Here is a 22,853-nt window from a genome sequence, read left to right on the forward strand (position 1 = left end):
TGCTGCAGTGCAGGATTGAACCCTAAGAGGCCTCTAGGGTTAGGATGATCTTCCTGATATTCCTTTTTCTTAGTTGCATCTTGTTACTCCTAGTTATTGACCGAGTAAGCCATTCTAACAGCTTCCTCTCTTTTCCTCAAGATTTGCATCTGATTTTATTTATTTAAACCAAATGAAAAGAAAACAAATTTGTTCCTCTATAGCTCCTTCAGGCAGAGGCTCCCAAAGCACTTTGCAAAGGTGGAAACACGTTACTAGCGCCCCATTTAACAGTGGGGGCAACCGAGGCACAGAGAGTTCAAGTGACAAGCCCAAGGTCACCCAGCGAGCCTGGCACAACCAGGCACAGCACCTCCTTGTCCTATCCTCCCTCCCAACCCCCAATTTCCTGATCTAAGCTCTGTCTCCTAGCATCGGGACTAAACCCAGCCGTCCTAGCGCCCAACAGCTTCCGCTAATCACTACCCCAGACTTTTCCCGCAGTGGTAGATGCAAGCAAGCTGTCAGTTACCAGGATCCTTGTTTGTCTATTGCACAGACAGGTGAGAGCGGTTTGCAGGGGCAGCCAGGAGCGCTCCTGCGGGAGAGGGAGACTGAAGGGAGGGGGCTCCTTGCCGGCCAGGTGCGCTCCTGTTGGGGGAAGGCGCTTAGGTGTGCTGACGTCACAAAGCAGAACAGGTGCCGCCAGAGGCCGAGGCAAAAGAGGGAGGGAAGGCGCGGGCGGGCCTGGCTGGTATTGAGCACGCGCGCCCGCCAGCCCGCGAGTCCCGGGGAGAGCGAAGGCGCCACAGAGCCAGCTAGAGGAGCGCCCGAGTGCCGCGCAAAGCGGGGCAAAGCGCAACTGCAGAGGGAGGTGAGTGGGGCTGTGGTTCAGGGGTGGGGGTGCTCTGAGAGGGCCGCTCTCTTCTCCCGCCCCGCCCCGCGGCGCGGCTCTCTGTGCCTCTGGGAATTGCCGAGGACCGGGGCTGGAAACTTCCCAGTGGGAAGATGGGGGCTGGTGCAACTTGTGCGGGGTGTTCCACGGGCCTTTGGGGCTGGGCTGACAGCCGCCCTTCTCACCCCCCCCTCCCCACCACAGTTGCAATGCAGTTGGCTGTGCCTCCAGCAATTACAGTTGTAGAGCGCCGAAGTTCTTAGCCAACGGGGAAGGGAGGGGCTTGGGGTGGCGAGGAGCGGGGGCTTTGTGAGGGTTGGGGGATGCTCCTGTTCTGGTGAGGCCCCCCCTCCCCCCATTTTCGGAGGGTAGTGGAATGGCAGCAGCAGCGAAGGAGGTAATGGGAGCGTGGAGCTGGGTTTCTCTCCGGGCCCCTCCAAGCTGTGCTCTCCCTTCCCGTTAAATGCCTTGGGCTGCCTGCGACGCGGCTCCATGGCCTCCAAGGGGCGGCTGCAGCGACTTGTTCGGCTTTTGTTTCGCTCTTGGCCGCGCCGGACCTGCAGCCCCGGAGGCTGACTCAGAGCTCAGGCAGCTGGGCTTGCGGTAGGTGATTCTCCCAGCAGGTAGAGATTTTTTCTCCTAGTCACTGCCAAGGACTTAGCGAAAAATTGGCCCGATTTCCTGGCGCGGCAGGGGTAGAGGGAGCAAAGGGCTGGCTGCGCCCGGGGCTGCAGCCTGTCCTAGCCGATCGGCTCAGTTCCCCCAGACTGCGTAGCCGAGGCTGTAGCGGGAAGGTACTAGGAGCAGTCTCTGGCAAGCACCTGGCGGGCTGTCGCTTTGCTGAGCTACTTGTTGACTTCGCCATGAACTTGAATAACTAGTCTTCGTTACCACGGCGCTGCGGCTAAACTCGGGCTGTCTCTAGAAGGGAGGCAGTGCCCGATGGAATCCGTGCGTCTCCCATTCCTGCGCTTAGGGGCTTGGTCAGGTGACTATTTTTGTGACAGCCACTGCGGAGAGCAATAGCTAGACGTGCTCTCTCGCCTTGGGTCAGGCGACAGTCTCTTCTCCTGCATTCCTAGCTGCGGTCTCCTGCTTTTAGTCCTTACCATTTTATACAGTGTGTGTGGTCTTGGTATACTACATCCTGCCTCTTGTGTGGGGGAGGAGGGAGAAGATGGACAGGATGACCTCCTGAGCTCCTTTCCAGCCCTATATTTTTATGGTTCTATATTACTGTGAGAGGTAAATGTATGGGGATATTGGTTTGACTGTAGTTCCCAAGGCAACCTGCTTTTGATGCAGATTATATTGCATGAAGCAACACAATGGTGGTTATGCTTGTCATTAACGCATATAAAGGTATGTAAAAAAAGTAACCCATTTTTTGGCAGGTGTTAGAGATTAAGGGATCTACAAACTGAGCTGCTGTTCTAGTTGAACTGGATAAAATAACTTTAATGGGACACTTTCGTCTTGAAATCTAGGCAGTTTCAAAATGAGTTCAAAGTAATCTAGGTATTACTCTTGCTTACGAATCCCTTCGCTGATTCTTATGATCTTAAATCCACATTTTTTTTCTGTTTCTGAAATATTTTTTCTTTGTGGGAAAAGAACCCCAGACAAAATTTTATATCGTGAAATATGAAGCTGTGCATATAGACAAAATGCTGTCACATACATTAACATGTGGGGGGGAATACATTTTTCTCATCTTAAACAAATCTTGGGTGTTAATTGTAAAAGGAAATAAAATACTCAGACAAGTGATTTTCTTTGTTGTTGTTGTCCCATTGATGTCCTTTGATTTAGTTTTGTGTAGCTTTGTGCTGACAGAATAAGGGATTTAGAAGTGATGAACCAGAAGTCATCTGCTCCTTGCTCCAGGGATTTACTTCCATTTTGTGTCCCTATATTACTGTATAAATGACCTTGGCCTTGATCTTGGAGGGCCCATCTACTTTCTCACTGTAACGAGTCTAGCAGTTCAAGACTCTGTCTACTTGGAGACTTTAAAAGTTGTGGCTTTCATGTGACTGAGCTAATACCATCAAAATCTTAGTTGAAGACCTCAAGTTGAACATCAACTATGCTTTCAGAAATTGTCAAGTGCTTTGTCTAGTAACCTTTGTCTACTACCTACTCCTCATATAATTAAAAATATTATATTGAGAATAAATACCTCCCTTGTACATTTTTGTGACCTGCCACATAAAACGAACATCTTCCAAACAAATAGTAAGAATTTTACTGTATTTTAAAACCAGTACCCTCCTTACAGAGCAGATTGATGCATTTCCCATCTACCCCCACCCTCCCACTCCCCCCCCAGGGTCTGGTAGAGTTGTGTACTAAAGTCCTCTTTGGAGGACTAAAATCAGTGTTGACATTTGGAGCATGTAGTTAAAGTAGTACACTATGGTGAGCATCTCCAATTAAAGTGGAAGTTAAAAATGTTAAAACAATGGTGACATTTTAAACTACTAGTAATTGCTAGCACCCACCTTGACCAATTTAGTGTAGTAATAAGAGCTATAACATTCTTGTCAAATTTTTTGAAAATATTTTGAATGTTTACACCTCCTTTTGTTTCTATTTATACAACACAGAGTTGGCAAAGAGAAGAGCGCTAAAGTTTGAAAAGGGCATTGAGCTCAAATTTGACACCATTGTTCTAAGGCCAAGCAGGGATTGTGGGTTTAAAAAAAAAAAAAATTAAGTTCACCATCAAACTGAAGAACCAAAGGTGCTCTGAAAATACTTGTTAAGGAAAGCTGCTTTAATTTAATAAGTATGCATTATAAATGTGCTATTGGGACAAAAATGATGAAATCCCTTCATAACTTGCTTCACAGTACAGGCTCATAAAGTACCACTGGGTAAAATATTTCTAGGGTTCGTTCATAAAGGTTTTTCAAGATCGGGTTAGGCTGTCACAGGTGTTTAATGACAAAATTCAAGTTTTTACCTGCCTTAAGTAATGATGGTACTTTCCTCTCCAACGTATCAAGGGTTTGGCTATGCTAATCTGACATTTATTTTGTTTTAGGATAGTAATATTATTGAAGGAAGAAAATGCCCTGAGTTTAAAAAATTGGTGAACACTTAGGCTATATTGTATAGCATGATGATTTTGGTGAGCTGAGTTATTGATATACAGTAGTTGCTTCCAAATTCCTTATGGGAAAAACTCGTCATGCTGTTAATGGACTAGCATTTATGTGAGCAGGAAGCCTTTGAGAGTGCTGACTAAATCCTCAAGAATTTAAAATCAGTTAATGACACATATGGATGTAGTTAATGAGTCTGGATTACAAATATGAGCTGACTTTATTTACTGCCTTTTCTTGATTGTGAAATATAGTATGTCCTAAATGTCCTTTTTCTATATTGCAAGTGATAAATTGTAGGGGCTGGCTCACCACAGATTCTGTTGAGATCTAATAAAAGCTGTTTAACTCCAACTGTGATCTCTTAGAGTAAAAAGTTGAACATTAATCTTAGTCTTGCTTTACAATCTTCATTGTACCAAACATATAGGAAGAATAAACAAAATGTGAGGGATGTGGTTTAATTAAGCCACAACTTCATTTACTTGTCTGGGAACTATCTGGCAATAACTTGTCCATTCAGATCCTCATTCCTTCCTTGCTCAGTACTACCTTTTTGCTCTTGTCATCGAGGCACCCGTTGTGAGCCTGCTTGCCCTGCCCAGATTTCTCTGTTACATCAGTGTGGCATGAAGAATGGTCTGAGGTCAGAAATAGTCTCTTATAAACTGACCTAATCATGCGTGTACCCAGCTCTGATTTGCCATGCCCTTCTGAATTGATTCTCGAATGGGTTAGGGTCAGCAGCTCCCCACCCTCCTCTGGTGCAGCCTTTCAGAGTTTACAGTTGCCCCTGGGAGAAGGCCCTGATTGTCATAAAATTCTAAATTGTCTTCACCCAGGTGCACTAGAATCCTGTCCAATGGCTACTTCCTGGATGTCTGAGTGCAAGAGGCATCAGCTGGTCCCAGAGCAGCTCCTTTTTTCATGCCAACTCAAAATCGCCTTGCCTGTGAACTTACAGGTGAACTAGCAGCCCACCAGTGGACCCAGTGCACAAATCATATCTGCAGATCCATGCATCAGTTCATGTGACCCACTCCTTTACGCTTGAAAATTGAATAGATATGAAAATTAGCCATTCATGCCGTTGAACTCGGATTATCCACTGGAAGCCTCACATACATTCTGTACTCCATCTGAATTCCAATGCCCAATTGTCTGCATCCCTCGTGCAACACCAAACCTGAACAAAGGGGACCTAAATTCATTAGCCAGGATTGGTCACATTATTAAGCCTCCTTGATTGCCACACAATAGTATATTTGTGAGGTAACTCCTTAAGCCCTTAATGCCCTGACTAACAAATCCCTGCCTCACCACCCCCTTGTAGCACTATGGACTCACCTTGTCCTCTCTGATTTATTTTTTACGTCTACAAAGTCAAGATGATGGCTCACCATTCTGAGAGTCCCTAAACTCCAAAGGCCTACCTGAAGTATCCCTTGCTGACCCAGGCACTAGTTCACTGGCTCTAAATGCTCAAAAAAATGGCATCAGGAATGTGGCCTTGAACAAGGCTGCCTCTTGGTTGCACTGGCATATCTGGTGGAAAACCTGTGCCAGATATCTAAGAATCTGAATAATGAATTGTTGGGGATTTTCTCTTGGCCCTCTATCTCAAGACCACCTCTAACATCCTAACTAAACCTGCTGCAAGGATAGAGTAACCTTTTATCCAGCTACAAATGATGCCTGGTAAGTGTCCAGATATGGTTGGCACCAGAAGAACTGTTTTAGCTCGAAAGCTTGTTTCTCTCGCCAACAGAAGTTGGTCCAATAAAAGATATTACCTCAACCACCTTCTCTCTCATCCAATAGCAGTCATACTCCAAGTTTCCAAAGGGCCAGTGGCATCTGTTTTGTGTTCCTTGTTGGCTCCTGGAGTCAAGTCTCCGTCTGTCCTGTCCATCTGAAATTGAGACACAACATCGGCTATTCCATTATTACGAGTAAACCAGAAGTTATTTATTGAATGCTGCAGGACAAGTGCCCTTGCAAATCTCATGATGCTGAGTGATCTGGAGGACTGTTGATCAATAACATGTGTCGCTCCTGCGTTGTCACTCCAGAAACACTTTGGTTTGTAAACTCCTTCTCCCAAATAGTCACTGCAACTAAAATGGGAAAGAATTCCAGGAATTTACTATCTCCTTTTGCATTTAGTCAGTAAGCCGTTTCTGAGCACACCACCTGCCTTGGTTTAAAAAAAAATTACCCTGATGCATCAGAGCCAATTTTTAGGTCTGCCTCTAGCATAGCATCCATTCCTCTCTCTGAAAGGAAACTCCATTAAAGTGATTTAGGAACTGTTCCCATATCCATAAATCTTCCAATTCTTTACTCACTCTTATAAAAATAATTGGGCCTCAGTACCCTAGCAGTAGCAGCTGACAGCCAAGCAGAAAGTGCTCATCCTGGGGCCAAGACTTTATATGCAAAATTAGGATGTTCATTAATAGTCTGCACTTCATGTAGTACAATCTTATTGACTGCCCTTACCCTCCTGATCAATCCTAAAAGTTCTCTGAACTTATTTCTGGAGTATCCAGAGATCCCAACTTGGCTATTTAACTCAATTCTTAAGTAAGTGACCTTAGAGAAGAGCCTCTCTGTCTGTTTTTAGTTCTGCTAGTGATGCTCCCAACCTACCCGCCACAGTCTGGAGTGAGGCCAGCAGATGCACACTCATGCTCTATTGGGTATGGCAGGATATAAAGATACCCTCTCTCAGGCCCACAGGGGGCCAGTGGCTTACCTGCGCCCTTCTGATCAATGCCTAGCTCAAGTGTTGTCACTTTCCAACCCAAAAGAGGAGGAACACTTAAAAGAGCTATGACCCTCTCCTTGACTAGACAAAGCCTGCCAGCTTTTGGAGTTGGAGGGGGTCACATTATGAACATCGGACTTAAATTTAGGTTTATATTGCATATAAGATTATGCTCACTCATTTTAAAGAGTATTACACAACTTTCAAGTAACTTGTAGATAGGGTTGCTTTAAAACTCTCTTGGTTTTGGTTGAAAATAAGATGAAGCAGATAAACCTGCAGCTACAATTCAGTGCAGTGCTTTCACCAGTTACATGCTATCCAGCATATGAAAAGTCTACAGTTCATAAATACCCAGTGAACAAATTTGAACTCCAACTAAAAATGGCATACAAAATAGTGGCTGCTGGGCATCATTGTTAAATAACAGCAGAGTATTACTCTTCATTTTTTTGGGAGCTCAGATTGAGCGTATGGTGGAACAGTGTAAAGAAACGTTCTTTCCATACAAATAAATGGCTCACATTGTTCTTGGATGCCCAGCTTTACTTTTTCCCCCTTTTATTCCACTTAGATTACAGGTCAGAAGAACAAATCTACCTCCCCACTTTTGAGGTACCGATTTCAGCTGTAAGCATAGATCTGTAGTATTTCCAGCCCAAAGTGTTATGTAAGTTAGGGCCCCCAAATTCATGAGTGAAGAAAAAATCCTAGGCTTTTAATTGCCTTCTTAGCTTTAGGGTACATGGTTTCAAACTTCTCTGCAACCATGAGGGCTAGAAACATTTTTATGAAAGCAGAGATTCTCATGTAGTCACATGACTCCAAGGGCTGGGGCCTTCAGTAACACAAAGTACTGTGAGACACATGATAAAATGACCAGGGTTGGCAAACTAGATCTGTCTAGTTGAATGCACAGTAGCTGTTTGATCTAAGCATTATGAAAATACTTACTGTAAAAATTAGAAATGAAGGTTATGGAATCTAACCTAGCCATCCAGTAAATATTGGATAACAGCAACTATAAAGCTGACAGCATAGCACGTTCCTCTTTTGGGTAGGTGATGAGGATGCAAGTTTCATAGTATGAACAGAGACTTCAAATGCCATGTGATTAAATAGGAGGTCTCATAAGTCCCTAATGATGTTCACTTCCTTCTATAATATATCATGGTTAAGGCCCTGCTTGAATTGTGGGATGATTGTCAAATAATTATGGCTGAGTTGCGGAGAAGACCTAGAAAATCCCAGAAAAGTAGTAATGGGCCTTTATTAATTGTGGTAATTTGGGAAAGCCAGAGAAGACCTGTTTGTTTAAGAAAAATTTGCTGGAACAATATAAACACTCAAGTATTATGTTATGCCTGCTAGTAGTTTGTAACCAGACATTTTGCTGCAACTGTATTACAGTCATTAATGCCCAGGGCTCACAGTGGAAGCCCTATCGTACCCAGACAGGGGGAGCCTGAGCCACTCTCTGCTCAGGTAAATGGGGTTGTACTGTGTACTAAAGGGGGGGGAAAAGTGTGTTGCAAACCTCAAAATATATGAAAAATTGTGGACAGGGCAAAGTAAGCTAATTAAACTCAAAATTGCTGTGGAAGCCTAGTATTGTGGGATCCGCAATTTCTGCAATATCACAAATTAAGCAGGGCCTTAATCATGGTCACTATGGTAACTGTAAGGCCAAGAACTCTGCAAGTTCAACTTAACTGTACAGGTTTAAAAAAAACCACTTGAAAAGTTACTGGAATTGCCAGGTTTATGGCACAAAGAGGAACTTTTTTTGATCTATCAACAAATATAGCTAAATGTGTTCACTGGAGGTACAATGATATAGTCTTAAAGTACCTTTGAAAATTTCAAGCTGTAAGTTCATAATCAAGTTTAAAGTAGTAGAAGAACCAACAGAATATTGCACAAAGCATTACTGTATATGGAACACTATAAATGGAGTTTACCTTTCACCATATGTTGAGGTAAGTGTCTCAACATTACTTTAACTAATATAGTATAATGCAAAAAGTCAGAGGTAATTAAACAAAACTGTCTAGAGAAGTTGTCTGCCATATGCCTCACAACAGAGAAATTCATCTAGTTCTTCTGAAATTGTGGTACCGAAGTAATTTGACTGTTCAAAATTTTTCTGTAGCAAACTTAATATGGAGCACCAATGAAGATTTCCTTAACTTAATTGCATCTTTATTGGGCAAAATTACATACCAAGTGCACATTAGAATGACTATGCTGCAACTCTAGAAGTAGCTTTGCAACTCAGTTATGTTAGTTTGAAATAATTTATGTGTAGTATAAACTGTTATGGCAATTGTTCAACCTCTTTAAATCTATAAGATTCAAAACTTCATAATTCTAATGCCTGACCTACAGAACAGGAAAACTGTTTTTACCACTTCATAGCCTTAAGACCTTTGTTTCTCACTGTTTAATATTGATTGATGCAAACAAAAAGGTAAATTAAACAGCAAGAAAGTTGCCAATTTAAGACTATTGACAGAACTTCTAATAGCTAAGTTTGCTAGATGCTGAAAGTCGATGCTAGCTAAATAAAACTGCTGTACTACAGAGTCTTCAGAACTTTGTAAGATTTGATGCAAAGCTCTCAAAGCTTATTTGAAATAACTCCTTCACTGTTCAGGAAAATATGAGGTTGTCATAGGAATAAGTACCAAGGATAGCCTGGTGTTTCACTTTGAGTAGATATGTTGAAAGTTATTGGTTAGGGCACAAGCATTTTCAGAGATTGTGGAGGACATTATTTAATAATTGGTTCAGTAAGTTATCTAAATGGCGGTAAGTCTAGGATCATATTAATTTTTCCATTACTCAAAACTTCTTCTCATGGAAATGAGTGTCCAGCTGACAGGAATCAATCAATTTTTAGTTTAACTGGATTATTCTAGCAAGATTTGTCTTAAGAGTGGAAATGATACATTGACGTCTCTTCTGAAGGGCCCTTAGTTTACTTGAACTGGTGGAATGAAGAAAATACATTTAAACATATTCATGAAACTGGACTCATGGTTCAGTTTGGTTGTAGGTGTTCAATTTAGTTTTTCCACTTCAGACACTTTCTGGTAACTTATGTGGAGGCAGTGTTTAGGCAAATGTTTGCTTTTGTATATAAACACACAGGTATTTTTTCCCAAAAACTTTTTTTACCACTTGGCTATAACAAGCAAAACAAAATCTAATTAGGTAACAGCAGTATTGATCAATGGCACTAATTATGATTTTAGCAGTCAGTTTAGTGTCCATCTTTTCCATGGTTTTCCTAGTTCCAAAAAGTTGCCCAAAGGTTTAAATACTGGTGTACTTTCTATTGCTAAAAGAACCTTCTTTTCTATCCAACAGTAAAAAAACAAAACAAAACCACATTGCTTTGGAACATTCTTTCACTACTTTATTCTCCTTGCTCTGAGATGAGTAGAGTTATTGTAATTTCTCCTTTAGCTAGAGAGATAATAGTTGATGTTGAGTGACCATCTTTATTTCAGCTATGGTTCCTTAAGTGCACTTAAGGTGTTTAGATGTTGCTTGTGATTATTAGAACTGGGAGCACTGGCTGTTGGGAGTCTGAAAGGACTGGAAACAGGAAGCAGGGGGGGAGGAGTTGAGAGGCTGGGAGAAAGCTACAGAGGGTGCAGCGGCAGCTTGGTAAAGAGGTTTCCACTTTGAAAATAAAGTCCTGTTGAAGCTTGTTAGTACCTTGCCTGGTTGCTACAACATTTTGGCAATGAGGATGGATCTTCTGCCTCTGAACCCACCTGCACCCTTTCTGCAGAGCCCAGGTGAGCCTCCAGTTGCTTTTACTACCTGGATCCATATGTTTGAGACTTATCTGCTTGCAATCAGTGCTACAGAGATTTCTGAAGTAAGAAAGCATGCTCTGCTAATCCACTGCCTTGGAGCAGAAGGGCAACATATATTTTACACTTTTTCCCTTGCAGATGATAAATATGAGACTGCACTCACTGCATTAAAGATTTTTTTTTTTGTGCCAGAAGTGAATGTAGTAGCTAATCGCTACAGATTTCGCCAGTGTGAGCAGAAACCAGGGGAAACTATAATGCAGTATATTGCTTCCCTGAGGAGTCTGATTGTAATTTGTGACTTTGGGAATATGGCAGATGAGATGATTAGAGACCAGCTCATTGAGAAAACAACCATGCTTCATGTAAGAGAACACTCGCTTCTAGAACCACAACTTACACTAGAAAAAGCAGTAACCATTGCTACTCAGATTGAGTCAGCTACAGCTGAAGCCAAAATAATGAGCATGGATACAGGAAGCACAGTCCAGGCTGTGACTCCTTTGCAGAAAAGTTCACTACCACTGCAGACACACAACTGCAAGAGGAAAACTTATGAAAAACCACTGAATCAGCAAATTCAAATACAGTAAAAGCATGTTTTCTCTGTGGATCCTCACAACATCTTGCAAGCTACCCAGGAAGTCCAGCAAAAGTAGCTCAGTGCAATCGTTGCAAAAAGATTGGACATTCTGCTAAAGTATGTCACAGCAGCCAGTTCAATCAACCAGTGCATGCAGTTACAATACCAGATGTTACTGTGCTGAGTGTGGACAAAATCACTACTGCACATATTCCAGAACAGATAAAGTGCACTGTAAACATTTCTGCCATACCCTCAGGCAAACCACACTCTATTCAGCTAATGTTGGACACTGGCTCAGCAGTATCTATACTACCTGATTCCATCTATCTGCATTACTTTAAAGATGTGCCTCTTACTGAACCCAAACTTCACTTGGTGTGCTATTTGAAAAACCATATTCCAGTACATGGCTGCCTGCCAGTAATAGTTAGTTAGTTTTGGTGATTGCTGTGTAACTGCAGAGTTCTACATTGTCCACAAAGGCACTCCTATCCTTGGCAGAGATTTCTTGGCTGCTTTAAATCTCAGGGTAGTTAATAGACGAATTGATCTTCCTCAGCAAAGCACTCTTGCGGTACACACACCAGTTTCAGCTGGGACCCAACACCAGGTTGAGGAGAAACTCGGCTGTGCTTATGGGTTTCTGCATAAAGTTAAAATGCGGAATAATGTGGTGCCTGTATGACAGAAGTTACGGCGCTTACCATTTTCAGTCAGGGAAGCTGTTTCAGAGGAACTTAGAAAACTTGTTCAAAAGGACATTTTTGAAGAGATCGACTCCTCGGAATGGGTTTCACCTATAGTAGTGACGCAGAAGAAGGGTGGAGACATTCACCTTTGTGTGGACTTAAGGGAGCCAAATAAAGCTATTGTGATTGACAGCCATCCTCGTCCTCGCATAGAAGTATTTGCAGAACTCCGTGGAGCAAAGATGTTTTCTACGCTTGATTTGCAGAGCGCATACCACCAGGTCATGTTGCATGAAGATAGCAGAGATCTCGGAGCATTTATTACACGAGGGACATTTCGTTTTAAACATGTTCCATAAGGTCTCGCATCTGCCCCAGTGCCTTTCAAAAAAGGTCATTGATTCTGGAGACTCAGCATGGAGTTCAGTGCTATCTGGATGATGATATCGTGTTTGGAAATACTTCTGAGGAGCATGACAATAACCTGCAGTCTGTACTAAAGTGCATCAGCACAGCAGGCCTCCAGCTCAATAGGTCCAAATGCAAATTTAGACAAACTGAACTCTCCTTTCTGGGGCATACAATTTCACAGACTGGACTAAAACCTGATCCAGATCATATCCTGGCAATTTCAAATGCTAGGAAACGCAAGCTCTGTCAGTGTAGCATTGACTGCTTTCCTAACATCATTAAGGAATTTGACTACATTGATGCTCCAGTGTCTCCGTTCTTGCCATTCTAGTCTAATATATTTTTTCTAGTTGTGAGAGAGTTCATTGACTTATTGATTTTTTTTTTTTAAACATTAACTCATTTTCAAGTTACTGCAATCTTTGGACTATGGTACCAACTGCCATCAAAAAATTGCAGATATTGGCTTTTGCACTGTCTCGCTTCATATAGACTCAAATAGCTCATTCTAAAACAGTGGTTCTCACACTTTTGTATTGGTGACCCCTTATACACAGCAAGCCCCTGAGTGTGACTCCCCCCTTTATAAATTAAAAACACTTTTTAAATATATTTAACAGTACAATAAGTGTTGGAGGTGAAGCGGGATTTAGGGGTGGAAGCTGACAGCTCATGGACCCCCCCACTTAATAACCTCGTGACCCTCTGAGGAGTTTGAGACCACCAGTTTTGAAACGACGAGTTTGAGAACCCCTATTCTAAAAACACTAGCTGTATAATGTCCCCTTAGGCTTGGAAGTATATCAGCATGTACAGCTGTAGTCCAGTATGGCTCGATAAATGGTTTTACAAGGAAAGAAAATCATGTAGACTTGATACTGCTATTGTATTGTTTATGAAGGTTGTAATATAAAGCAACCCAAATCAAAAAACCTCAGATTAAGGTATTACTATCTGAACTGTATAATAATGAATGAGTGAGCTCATTAAAGGATGCCCATATAATTAGGGAAGCCTACATTGTAGGTGCTGTTACATTATCATTCCTTTTTTGTTCTGTATTTACAATGGTGTAATAGCTACTGTTGTTGAAACCATTATATTTCAGATGTGATTGAGCGAGATGCTTTGAGGCCCTCTGGATGACAGTATGCATCCGATGAAGTGAGCTGTAGCTCACGAAACCTTATGCTCAAATAAATTGGTTAGTCTCTAAGGTGCCACAAGTACTCCTTTTCTTTTTTCTCTTGAGACTAGTAGCTCAGACTCCCAACAACAGAACGACGTGACTCAGCCTGGCTTCCAATACTAATCATGATTGAAGAGCCCTTTGTTTAACTTAAGACTCATTCTCCTCCCCTTCCCCCACAAGAGCCAGATCCTCCTGCCATGCTTGATCTGACCTTAATATTTCACCAACAAAGAAGGTGGGATGCGGCCTTTCAGATGCAACTCTTGTGCTAACAAAGAGGCTGTAAAAAGAAGGAAGCAGGAGACTACTTGAAGTGAAGTCAGGAAGCTGTTGGGAGGATGTATGAAATAACTGATGTTCAGTGATCCCTCAACATAATCTATATTGAACCTTTTGGATTTGTCAGCTGCTTTCAGTACCACGGACTGGCAAATTTATGTTGTCTAGTTAAAGAGGTTTCAGAGTAGCAGCCGTGTTAGTCTGATTCGCAAAAAGAAAAGGAGTACTTGTGGCACCTTAGAGACTAACCAATTTATTTGAGCATAAGCTTTCGTGAGCTACAGCTCACTTCATTGGATGCATACTGTGGAAAGTGTAGAAGATCTTTTTATATACACACAAAGCATGAAAAAATACCTCCTCCCACCCCACTCTCCTGCTGGTAATAGTTTATCTAAAGTGACCACTCTCCTTACAGTGTGTATGATGATCAAGGTGGGCCATTTCCAGCACAAATCCAGGGTTTAACAAGAACGTCTGGGGGGGCGGGGTAGGAAAAAACAAGGGGAAATAGGTTACCTTGCATAATGACTTAGCCACTCCCAGTCTCTATTCAAGCCTAAGTTAATTATATCCAATCTGCAAATGAATTCCAATTCAACAGTTTCTCACTGGAGTCTGGATTTGAAGTTTTTTTTGTTGTAATATAGCAACTTTCATGTCTGTAATCGCGTGACCAGAGAGATTGAAGTGTTCTCTGACTGGTTTATGAATGTTATAATTCTTGACATCTGATTTGTGTCCATTTATTCTTTTACGTAGAGACTGTCCAGTTTGACCAATGTACATGGCAGAGGGGCGTTGCTGGCACATGATGGCATATATCACATTGGTGGATGACAGCAGGATTGTCTGGTTATGTAGACTCCCTCCTCAGGCCCTACGCTACCAGCACTCCCAGCTACCTTCGAGACACCACTGACTTCCTGAGGAAACTACAATCCATCGGTGATCTTCCTGAAAACACCATCCTGGCCACTATGGATGTAGAAGCCCTCTACACCAACATTCCACACAAAGATGGACTACAAGCCATCAAGAACACTATCCCCGATAATGTCACGGCTAACCTGGTGGCTGAACTTTGTGACTTTGTCCTTACCCATAACTATTTTACATTTGGGGACAATGTATACCTTCAGATCAGCGGCACTGCTATGGGTACCCGCATGGCCCCGCAGTAAGCCAACATTTTTATGGCTGACTTAGAACAACGCTTCCTCAGCTCTCGTCCCCTAACGCCCCTACTCTACTTGCGCTATATTGATGACATCTTCATCATCTGGACCCATGGAAAAGAAGCCCTTGAGGAATTCCACCATGATTTCAACAATTTCCATCCCACCATCAACCTCAGCCTGGTCCAGTCCACACGAGATCCACTTCCTGGACGCTACAGTGCTAATAAACAATGGTCACATAAACACCACCCTATACCGGAAACCTACTGACCGCTATTCCTACCTACATGCCTCCAGCTTTCACCCTGACCACACCACACGATCCATCGTCTACAGCCAAGCTCTGCGATACAACTGCATTTGCTCCAACCCCTCAGACAGAGACAAACACCTACAAGATCTCTATCAAGCATTCTTACAACTACAGTACCCACCTGCGGAAGTGAAGAAACAGATTGATAGAGCCAGAAGAGTTCCCAGAAGTCACCTACTACAGGACAGGCCTAACAAAGAAAATAACAGAACGTCACTAGCCGTCACTTTCAGCCCCCAACTAAAACCCCTCCAACGCATTATTAAGGATCTACAACCTATCCTGAAGGATGACCCAACACACTCACAAATCTTGGGAGACAGACCAGTCCTTGCCTACAGACAGCCCCCCAACCTGAAGCAAATACTCACCAGCAACCACATACCACACAACAGAACCACTAACCCAGGAACCTATCCTTGCAACAAAGCCCGTTGCCAACTGTGCCCACATATCTATTCAGGGGACACCATCACAGGGCCTAATAACATCAGCCACACTATCAGAGGCTCGTTCACCTGCACATCCACCAGTGTGATATATGCCATCATGTGCCAGCAACGCCCCTCTGCCATGTACATTGGTCAAACTGGACAGTCTCTACGTAAAAGAATAAATGGACACAAATCAGATGTCAAGAATTATAACATTCATAAACCAGTCGGAGAACACTTCAATCTCTCTGGTCACGCGATTACAGACATGAAAGTTGCTATATTACAACAAAAAAACTTCAAATCCAGACTCCAGTGAGAAACTGTTGAATTGGAATTCATTTGCAAATTGGATACAATTAAATTAGGCTTGAATAGAGACTGGGAGTGGCTAAGTCATTATGCAAGGTAACCTATTTCCCCTTGTTTTTTCCTACCCCCCCCCCCCCCACCCCCCAGACGTTCTTGTTAAACCCTGGATTTGTGCTGGAAATGGCCCACCTTGATTATCATACACATTGTAAGGAGAGTGGTCATTTTAGATAAGCTATTACCAGCAGGAGAGTGGGGTGGGAGGAGGTATTTTTTCATGCTTTATGTGTATAAAAAGATCTTCTACACTTTCCACAGTATGCATCTGATGAAGTGAGCTGTAGCTCACGAAAGCTTATGCTCAAATAAATTGGTTAGTCTCTAAGGTGCCACAAGTACTCCTTTTCTTTATAGGCATATATATGGATAATTACAAGGATAAGTCATTTGGAGTGCTGGGATGAGGAGACAGCACACTATCATAAGTTGAAGGCCCTCTTTGTAGCAACTGTACCTGCAGGCTTTGGAGTTTTATTAACCCAGGTTAATTTTTACTGAATGCACAGAAGGGAGCATTCTTTAGTTACCATTTAAATATAAAATTGGATGTGACTCAGACTAGTAGAAGGGTGTACTTTGTTAAAAGAATTATAGAATTACAATATGCAGTTATAAGGCTGGTATGTATTTAGGCATCTAAGCTTCTGTAGACTTCTGTTTTAGCAAAATACTATAGCAGTTTTGATATTTCCACATTTTGGTTGAAATTAAATTGTAACTGTTGACCATTGTGATTAATTCAATCATCTATTTTTTCTACAGTACAAAATAGTTGGGTAACCAACTATGAACAGTCCAAACATCAAACTAACTTCGATATCCGTTATCAGTAGCTTTTTTCAATAATCTTTTATTAAGCCACTTCTTATATGCAAAGCAAAGATAGCTTATGGAAAATTTATGAATATTTGTTTAGGAGCTTCACCTTTAAAGAAAGATTTGGGGAAAATGGTGCTGTTAATTCCTTTTGGGAAACTACTGTGTCAGCAGACACAATAAGTTGCTTGTATTCCAGGGATATGAATCTTTAAATTTAAGACAAGTTGCTTGTTAAGGGTCTTGAAGCATTGTGCTGTTTGTGACCTTTCCATTGATGTCACATTGGGGAGAGTAAAATTAATAAATTGAAGTTAAGTTACTTTTCTTTTTAAATCTGTCCAGACAAATGTATAGTAACATTATCGATCACTGACAACAGGGATTTCAGTGCAACTTAAGAATAATATATACACCAATTTTTCCCTTGTCATATAGTTTGACTTTCAACAGCACTTAAACGCCCTTAATCTTACTATCACTAGCATTTGTTTTAATCTTTAATATAAATCCTGAACTGATTTGTACAGTTCCTGCTCATTTTAAAGTATCTTAGCATTTGGGTCACTCAGTCCAAGAAATCTTTGTTTTCAGAATACATGACTTGCAATGTTAAGCACTGTGGTCAGTTAAGAAAAACATCCTAATTCAGTGACTAACAATATAATAGAAAAACTGCTGACTGAAGACACTGGAACAGAACTAAAACAAGGTGTAGCTCTGTGGGAAGGGCAAAACTGCTCTAATCACTGGGGCAGGACTCGGGGGGTGAGGTGGGGGGGGGAATGTGCATCCAATATTTGGATTGTCAGTGTAGAATATAAAAACAGACATACTTTTTTATTACTGGCTTACACCTTCATTATAAGATTATGGGCTTCACATAATAGGATTGAACAGTAGACATGGGCAGAGTGGGCCACAACTTCGTTGACCTCTTTTCCTTTTGAAATATGCATGTGGGTTTGGGTTTCCTTGGTGTTCTGATGGAATCAAATATTATCCATAATGGCTGTATAATTAGAATGCATTAATCCCTTTTCTATATGTTCTAGTTTCAAGGTTACTCATGATTCTTATAATTTCAGTAGATTCCATATTTCATACCATGCTGTATGCCTCAATTCATTGTTTCCTAATAGAGCAGTTAAATGGAATATTACTTGTGCAGTACCATCCTCGCATGAACCTAATGTATACCAATATGCATTAGGGGAGATTGGATTTATACAAGCGCACCATTTGTGCGTCTGTCCATGCAGACTTATGGATTGTAAATGGGCACATATTAATTCATGTGTTCCCCAGCTACTTGACTGAGAATTTAATTCAATGAACTGAGCCAAGTTCTTTTGATTAGTAACACTAATAAGAAATACTAACACAAAAGCTTGCCTCATCATCTGAGACTGGTCAAGTGGACAGGCCCCAAACTGATACAGATCATTGGGTTGTTTTTTTTAAACACCCCCCCCCCCCCAAAAAAAAAAAAAAAAAAACAAAAAAAAAAACATAGCAACTTTCTTTTTTTAAAATGGGATATTTTCAACTCAAAGTAGGTAGGGACGCAAGTCTTCATATGTTACTAATGGCTTAAGGCCTCCTAGTGAATCATAGTTCTGCCATTGACTGCAGTGGAATCAGAATCAGGCTTTTTTGTTCCATAAACTCTCATAGCATGTGTATCATTGATAAGAAGTCTGTTTGTTTCTGTGGAGGTCATTCCATAGTACTAGCCCAAGTTATATTTAGGGCTTGTTCCTGATAGATTCACTTCAGAGTAAAGCTACCACTACGTATTATTCATTTTATAAATAAGCAGAACAAGTGAATGCCAACTTCCTGTAGTGAAGCAGCATGCATCTTTGCTCTTCAGAAAAAGAGGGCAGGAATAAAAAATCAGTTGCAGTGTTGCTTTTTAGTATTGTTTTACTTTGGCAGCAAGTGACCAAATGTAAAACTGGTTCTAACTTTGCCAAATTAAAGTATAGCCAACTGCTTTAAAGAAAGCTAAAGACTAAATCCTCAGCTGCCATTTTAAAGCAGCCTAGGCTAAGTGGGTAATCATGTGGGTTAAAAATGTTACAGGGGAAAAGTAACTTGCCCTGCACAACTTTTTCACTTTCAGTAGTTGAAAGTATGTAGGTTTCTTTTCATAACTGAAATATTAAGTCAGGAAATGAGCCAATTACATAGACCTTGTCTGCTTTATTCATTATTAGGAAAATACTAAAAGGTGTTTCAGACTGCACACAATTCTGTACAGAGAACTTGTCAAACAGGTGTATTCAAGCTTTTGGTCATGGTTATTGTGTTAGGATTGCAGGAAGAAAGTACTTTGGTCTGGACTCCTGTTCAATTTTTTTCAAGCAACTATTTCCTTTTCTTTTAAGGTTAGTAACTTAGTGTGAACATGTAATACATCATCTCCGTGGACTTGTGCAGCAAGGTAACATAAGGGTGGCACTCATGTAAATCTGTAAATAAACATGCTATGTTCTGCAAGTGACAATGCAAATAAGTGCTATAAGTGTGAGCATGGAGTATAGTAAGGATTTCAGAAATTTTAAACAATCCTTTCCATGAACTTGAACTCTCCCAGGATTAGTGTTTTCCTGCCAATTAGACACTGTGTCTACTAGTTCCTGTCACTGGGAACGGGATGGAAGCTTTAACAATGGGACTGAACATCCAATCAGCCTTTTCATTATTACCTCAAATGGACTAGGTGCTCCACCTACCCATGTAAAGATCAGCACTGCATGCCTATCACTGCCCAGAAAAGGGACACAATTCTTTTTTCCTCATCCTGCTTTGTGACTGGCAATGTTTCCTGAGCCCTTTTGTGGATATGGAAGCTAATCCTGAGACTTTTTAAAAAGAACCCTAAAATACAGCCAAGTAATGTCTAAATTCTGTAACTAAAATCTCTTCAATAATCATGTACTTAAACATTCCAGAGTATGAACTCTTGTCAATTAACATTAATTAAACTGTATGGTTTCTGTATTTAATGTTCAGCAACTAGATATGTTTCTGGACTGCTGTTAAACAAAATTAATCTCTTGAACTCATGCCTAGTTCAGCTAAAGAATGAGAGAATATTGCAAATGGCCAGCACTGAATTAACACATCATTTACTGTATCACCTATTTATAGGCCCTAGAGAGTGGTGTCTAAGACACTGGTATGAAAATGTAAACTGTGCCAAAAAAAATACTATCTTGTGAATACTAGTCTGTGACTAGAACGAGGAGTACTTGTGGCACCTTGGAGACTAACCAATTTATTTGGGCATAAGCTTTTGTGGGCTAAAACCCCCTTCATTGGATGCATGCAGTGGAAAATACGGTAGGAAGAGGTTTTAGCCCACGAAAGCTTATGTCCAAATAAATTGGTTAGTCTCTAAGGTGCCACAAGTACTCCTGGTTCTTTTTGCTGATACAGACTAACACGGCTGCCACTCTGAAGTCTGTGACTGTTACAATTACTTTTAAAGGATTATAAGCTACCCGGTACTTATTTCTTTCCCCTCTGCTCCAATCAAAAATATAAAGGTAGGGAAAATATGGATTTTGCTCTGGTTTGGTTATTTCTGGGGCTTCTAATATAAATGAAGTCAAACTCTAAATCATAGTAGTTTCTCTCTCTTTGGAGAATCTGACATTTCGTTCAGGGTAAAGTGGTGATGGGCACCAGGTCAAAAGCCTAAGATAAGTAAAAACTTAAATATCACCCCAACTGAAGTGTGCTTTGAAAACACTAATGCAAACACTTCATTTCTGTTTTACTAGAAATATTTTCCTATGAACAATTCTGTGCAATTATTTAGTCCCAGCATTAACTGACATCACTAAAGCACGTTTAAAATATTTTTAGAACACTTTCAATCTACATATGCATAAAGAAAACTGTACTGGTGAGCTTAATCTTTCTGGTCACAAACCGACTAAAGAGATTCCACCCACAGGTAGTGGTTATTCTAGTGGCCTGAAGGTTCCATACTGTGTATGAGATGCTGATACATGGGCAATTTATATGTGGAGGTTTTTTGTTTGCTCCTGTGTCAACACTTGCAATAAAAACTCAGATAGTGTACGCAAAGGGAAGAACCTACATTTTGTAGGCATATGAACATAAGCGGTACATGGTCAATGCATGCTGTATATCTAGGTGTTCTGAGCTAGTCAGCTGTTAGTGCCCAATGTTTTTTCAACAGATACTGTATTTTAAAACCATTATCTTGTCATCTAAATGCTAAAAGCAGTTGCAAAACGCACAGAATCAAAGAAGTTGTCCATTAGTGTTCGAGTGCAGCTGTTGGTGCTAATTGGAAAGAGGTGTGCCCATCCAATGCCAATATAAATCTGACCTTTGTGAAAACTAGGATGTCAGTGGGACTTTTAAACTCCAGCTTCCATAGATCAGGTCTAGATGTCTTCTAGAGTAATTCAAATTGTTGAATCACTTAATGGCTGAGACTTCTACAGCAGTGTACTTGACACCAAGATATTCCAAAAACTACCCTTAGAATTTGGACTGGTAATGACTTGGAGGCTGAGTGGAAAGGTCTGTGATATATTTTACACTAAAAGTCAAAATATCAAGTTGGTGGTGTGTGCCTTCCTGTACTTTAACCCTCAAACCCCTTGTCAGCAAACATTGGGAACATGAGGTATCAGACTATTCCTGTAGCTGAACTATATTTAAAAATAGACACGTTCTTTAGCTGGCTTATGTTCAGGACCTATATTCAAACAAGGTGAAAGTGATCCTGTATAAGTCAGGCCTGTGTTTTCCAGTTGTAATGTTGGGGGGGGGGGTTAAAATCCATATCAAACTACTAAATTATACAGAAAAATCTAAGCCTGAAGTTGGGTGCCTTACTGGCTAGCAGTAGGAGGATTACTCTGTATGCCACAGGGCAACCAAATGCCTCAATTGACAGGTTTCATTTATAAGACTTGAATTTTTAAGGGATAGGGTCAGGTTAAAAATTCTATTTAAGGAATTCTATTTTAGACTAAAATTAATTTACACTTAAGGAATTAACGAAAAGTGAGAGATCAGTTTAGTCTTAATTTGGACAATGAAAACATGCTGTTCAGTTGCACTTAGTTTTTAGTCTTTTGGGTTCTCACAAGTTTTACTGGGTACAGAAAACCCAGTACACTGCTGCAATGTGTCACTGGTTCCAAACACTATGGGGAATATCAAATAAAAGTAGCCCTGACCTTGTTCAAGGTTCTATTGTGCTAAGTGCTAAGTGAATAAGTAATGCAGAACCTGCCCAAAAGTACACAATTCAGTCTCTTGACAAGACACAAAAGGTGAATGAAACAAATAAGGAAGGGGATGATGTGATGGAAGGACATGATATCAGTAAAAAGACTACACTTTGCACAGAGGCGATGGTTTCAGTATTGGCTCGTATACACTCGGTGTGTATTTCCTGGAGACCAAACCACATGATGCTTAATCATAGTGGGGTGTATACTAACAAAGGAGCCTTCCAACTCACTGCACCATGATATGGGGCAAGTGGTTGCTTTGAGAAATAGCTTCATTAATACATACGGAAGACAGTTGGAGAGTCCTGTCCTGACCTAACAGATCCTTCCTGTGAGGATGCAGAAGAGTCAAATACTGCTGGGATCACCCCCAGGGTCTAGTACTGAAGTTAAGGAGTACTCCAAGAGCTGCAAGCATGGGAAGAGTACGCCTACTCATGGGGGTGGTCAAACTATTGACTCTGTTGAACACGCACTGGGTCAGTCTTGGAGGCGGCAATGGTACTTGCTAACATATTATGTGAATCTGTGGCTGTGAGGATAAACCCGCCACTATCAACACATTGGACAAAATGAGTAATCTTCTTCCCTGCTGCAGATGGACTTGCCTTATTATTTGGCTCCCTTCTATCTCTCCTTGTCTTTTCGCCTCAGTGAAGGAGCACAATGTGACAACAGGCAGCAGATGATTCCTATTATTCATAG

General features: G+C 41.2%; 1 protein-coding gene across 3 annotated transcripts in view; it reads left to right on the forward strand.

Moving 5' to 3' along the window:
* Positions 1-409: 409 nt before the first annotated feature.
* The window catches only part of MTUS1 (microtubule associated scaffold protein 1), a 185,784-nt gene continuing 163,340 nt past the window's right edge, over positions 410-22,853 (forward strand). The window contains exon 1 of one of the 3 annotated variants that reach the window (XM_043546155.1): positions 410-853. The gene's annotated coding sequence lies outside the window, so the exon portion shown is untranslated. The remainder of the gene's footprint in view (positions 854-22,853) is intronic. The other 2 variants (XM_037897680.2, XM_043546157.1) reach the window with 2 other exon arrangements.

This window comes from Chelonia mydas, chromosome 4, assembly GCF_015237465.2.
Source record: "Chelonia mydas isolate rCheMyd1 chromosome 4, rCheMyd1.pri.v2, whole genome shotgun sequence".
In the NCBI taxonomy this organism is placed as follows: domain Eukaryota; kingdom Metazoa; phylum Chordata; order Testudines; family Cheloniidae; genus Chelonia; species Chelonia mydas.